The sequence below is a fragment of the Oratosquilla oratoria genome, chromosome 8 (assembly GCF_046742065.1).
Source record: "Oratosquilla oratoria isolate Oo_2021 chromosome 8, ASM4674206v1, whole genome shotgun sequence".
Taxonomy (NCBI): Eukaryota; Metazoa; Arthropoda; class Malacostraca; order Stomatopoda; family Squillidae; genus Oratosquilla; species Oratosquilla oratoria.
In genome coordinates, this window is record NC_134784.1 from 62,365,674 (window position 1) to 62,370,673 (window position 5,000).

General features: G+C 35.0%; 1 protein-coding gene across 1 annotated transcript in view; it reads left to right on the plus strand.

Annotated features, from left to right (window-relative positions):
* LOC143027781 (corticotropin-releasing factor-binding protein) overlaps nucleotides 1–5,000 on the plus strand; it is a 456,393-nt gene that overhangs the window by 372,343 nt on the left and 79,050 nt on the right. The gene's annotated exons all lie outside the window — the stretch shown is intronic.

Genomic DNA, 5,000 nt, shown 5'->3' on the forward strand with positions numbered 1-5,000 from the left:
AGAACTCGAAGAAGAATTCAAAGAACTCGAAGAAGAACTCGAAGAAGAATTCGAAGAACTCGAAGAAGAACTCGAAAAAGAACTCGAAGAACTCGAAGAAGAACTCGAAGAACTCGAAGAAGAACTCGAAGAAGAACGCGAAGAAGAACTTTATTTTCCAAAAAAGGGGCGTAGCCCAAGGCGCGCAGCGCCCGCGCCTAAGGCGCAGCGCCGCAGGCCAAGTGTGAAGCACCAGCGGAGAAGGTACGAAGAAATCGGCATTTCTGGAAGTGGGTTACTGATGTGAAGAAGATTAAACCTTCCAACCTCCTACTCCGAAAATATTTACGAAATATTGCCAAGAGAATCTTTCCCAAATGTTAACAAGAGAATCTTTACGAAATATTACCAAAAGAATCTTTACGAAATAACGCTAAGAGAATCTTTACGAAATATTGTCAAGAGAATCTATATACATAAAAACGGAATTACGGAATTCTGACAAAAGAATCTTTACGAAATATTAATGAGAAAATATTTGCGAAATATTGCCAAGAGAATCTTTACCAAATGTTAACAAGAGAATCTTTACGAAATATTACCAAGAGAATCTTTACGAAATATTGCTAAGAGAATCTTTACGAAATATTGCCAAGAGAATCTCCACTCCACTAACATAAAAAGATATTTCTCTACTTAAATAATATTACCATGGAAAAAGAAAGTGGTGCTAACAAGAAAAAGAGAATCTTTACGGAATTTTGACAAAAGAATCTTTACGAAATATTAATGAGAAAATATTTACGAAATATTGCCAAGAGAATCTTTATTAAATGTTAACAAGAGAATCTTTACAAAATATTACCAAGAGAATCTTTACGAAATATTGCTAAGAGAATCTTTACGAAATATTGCCAAGCGAAGCGAAGCGAGCTACGCCGTAGGCCAAGCACACCTAGCGAAGCCAGGTTCGGGTGCTTGAGAGAATCTTTACGAAATATTGCCAAGAGAATCTATTGGACCGGGGTGAGTGTTTTAACAGTGATCTGGCGCGGGAACGGTCTGGAAGAAAACGATTTATACGGTTACTATACACAACAACATGAAGACTCCCTCGGGAGAGTGTGACGTCATGTCGCGTTGCTTTCTGAGCTCCTAACAGAACTTCACGAAAATAAGGAGATAAATAAATAAATACACAAATAAATAAACAGTATTCAAACGTCTATAAATGTTTATTGTGACATGACATAAACGATTCAAAAATCTTTTTTGCCTTTATAATTGACCTAACGAAAAAGAGAAGGAGAGAGAATGCTTGTATTTCAAAAAAGACAAATCTGCCCTATTCCTTTCAACTTTTATATCTTTCCTACAGTTTATTTAATTCTTTAGGCCTTCTCTATCTACTGGCTCACTTTCTTTTCTCTTCTGTCGTTTTGTTTCATGAAACATCATCTTACTCTCTCACTCGCACTTGCTTAACCAACATTATTGCCATCGTATTCATTGTCCTTGTCCCTGTCCCTGATCTTAACCCTTACCCTATCCCTGAACCTAACCCTAACCCTAACCCTAACCCTAACCCTAACCCTAACCCTAACCCTAACCCTAACCCTAACCCTAACCCTAATCCTAATCCTAATCCTAACCCTAACCCTAACCCTAACCCTAATCCTAATCCTAATCCTAATCCTAACCCTAACCCTAACCCTAACCCTAACCCTAACCCTGTCCCTGTCCCTGTCCCTGTTCTTATAATTTCTCTTTTTAATTTTTTATTCAATTTCCAATAGGTAGAGGAAAAATAAGACAACTACTATAAACTATAAAAGTTGTGTAACCTTGACAGATACAGAGCATGGGAGAGAGGGAAATAACAAAAGAAATCAAGAAAATGAGCCAAAAAAAAATCAAAGAAGAACTGAAAGCAATAACGAAAGAGCAGTATGAGATACATATGAGGGACAACGAGAATTAAGCTATATACAGTATAAAGAGCTAAACTTAATAGAAACAAACGAGGACATTCTTCATAACAATTAATTGAATATATACGCATATCAGAATCAGAGGGCTTCAGCCCTCAAATTGTTTTTACAAAGCGGGAAAATATATATAAATATATATATATATATATATATATATATACATACATATATATATATATATACACATATATATATTTAGATATACTGTTTATGTCTTTTTTTATGTTTATACACACACACACACCCACACACACACACACACACACACACACACACACACACACACACACACACACACACAGACACACACACACACACACACACATATATATATATATATATATATATACATATTTATATATATATATATATATATATATATATATATATATATATGTGTGTGTGTGTGTGTGTGTGTGTGTGTGTGTGTGTGTGTGTGTGTGTGTGTGTGTGTGTGTGTGTGTAAGTGTGCGTGTGTGTGTGTGTGTGTGTGTGTGTGTGTGTGTGTGTGTGTGTGTGTGTGTGTGTGTGTGTGTGTGTGTGTGTGTGTGTGTGTGTGCATGCATGAGAAATCACATAAACTCGTGATTATAAATATGCTAGTAAAACCTTTAATGTAAAAAACCTAATTGTGCTGCCTTTCAACGAAAATTTCGTCAAACTATCTCATATTTTAATACTTTCAACATCCAAGTGGCATTTAAGAACTCCAATACAGTTAGAAGTCTTTTAATTAAAAACTCTCATTATAAGGAAGAAGGATGCATCTATTCAATTCCATGTAAAAATTGCGACAAATTGGTCAGACTGGAAAAGAATTAAAAGTAAGGTTTAAACAACATCAGTATAGCGTCAAGAGTGGGCAAATTTCTAATGCATTATTTATTCACCTAAGGGATTTTAATCATTGCATAGATTAGGAGGGTGCTAAAGAAATTGTTAAAAATAAGTCATATTTGTCTAGAAATATAATAGAATCCAGTCTGATCAAAGATATATATTGTCAATAACTTAAATTTAAGTCATGGTATATACAAACTGGACAATTTTATTGTGAAAAAGGTAGTGGCCCAAACGTCCGCTGCCATGAGCGGGTCAGGTCGACAATAGAGCGTCACAACCTTTCCCGGTTCCCTTCCTGACCTTATACTCTGTGTATATATTCTAGTGTCCTTTTTCATTTTTATATACCCTGAGGAAGTCTGAATAGACGAAAGCGTTTGGTCATCAGTTTATCTTTTTCCTTGGTGGTTTTTCCGCGTATATATACATATATATGCAACACAAATCACTGAAACGCGTGAATGTAAGATTTGGCAGAAAACCACTTGGAAAATAAGACGCTATGTTCCGAACCTTTTCGTCTATTCAGACATTTTAATGGAATACAGAGTGACAATGGATTTTTTTAAAGGGATTTATTACCTGGTATACTTCCCCATAACGTCATATGGCAAAGATATGTTGATGACATTTTTTGCATTTGGTCTTTTGACTGCAATGTAGACTCCTTTCTTGTTAAGGTGAATAATTTAGCTCCTATTAAATTCACCACTGAGATAGAACAAGATAACAGGTTACCCTTTTTGGATATTTTGATACGCAGAAGTGGAAGATGTTTCAATTACGATGTATTCAGAAAAGGCACAAATGTCCTGTTGTATGTCCACTTTTACTCAGCGCATCATGAAAAAACTAAAATTTCAATCTTTTCTTCTATGTTTCTTAGGGCTTACAGAGTTTGTAGACCTGATTTCTTGGATGATGAGCTGAAGAAAATTTGTGACATTGCATCGGGCTTGAGATATCCAAAAAATTTAATTGATTAGGCTCATAAAATGGCTAAGAGATCCTACCTTGACATCACTCGAGAAAGGAATAGCTTTTATAGCAAGAACCTTTTAGTTCTTCCTTTCCACGAGAACTTGATAAGTCTTCCTAAGATTATTAGACAGTTTGATATTAATGTGGTATTGAAGAATACAAGTTCTATTAAAAACATTCTTATTAAAAATTTCCCAGATGATGGGGTAGGCTATGTTTATGGCATTCCTTGTCATAAATGCAATAAATACTATAATGGTTAAACAGGAAGAGTTAGGTACTAGAATTAATCAACACAGGTATAATGTGAGATCGGGTCAATTGTCCAGTGGGATTTTTGTACACGTAAGAGACCACAACCATCCCATTGATTGGAATAATTCCAAAGAAATTGTCTCATGCAGTTCTATGCTGGATAGAAACATTATTGAATCCAGTTTGATGAAACATTCTTTGATAACATTATGGACGTAAGTTTATGCTTATATAAACTTGACAATTTCATTGTAAAGAAAAATGTTGATTATGTAGCAGCTCACGGTGTGTCCCCGCCTTGATACGCTCTGGTGAAAAATTGTCTCATGTGACCTCACATGTTCCTGTTTTGTATACTACATTTCTGTATATACATTCCTACCCATTGTCATTTTGTATTCCTTGAAAATGTCTCAATAGACGAAAACGTCCAGATCATAATGTCTTATTCCCCGAGCGGTTTTCTGCGACACACACACGCACACACACACACACACACGCACACACACACACACACACACACACACACACACACACACACACACACACACACACACACACACACACACACACACACACACACACACACACACACACACACACACACACACACACACACACACACACACACACACACACACACATATATATATATATATATATATATATATATATATGTATATATAACAAAGGTTTACAAAGGTTTACAAAGGCGGAGCATGCCAACAGGAGACCTTTTGGTCCATATCTAGGTCGGATGCGAAAAAAAACATATTAATAATAAAACAATAAATAAAGACTATAATAATGTAAATAACAAATAAAATACATAAATAAATGCATAGGTATAGTTAAGTAATAAACAAACAGGTAAATAGTAAATAATAATAAATTGACTTATAACTAATGATAAACGAAAATCAGACAGACAAATGATAAAAACAAAAATAA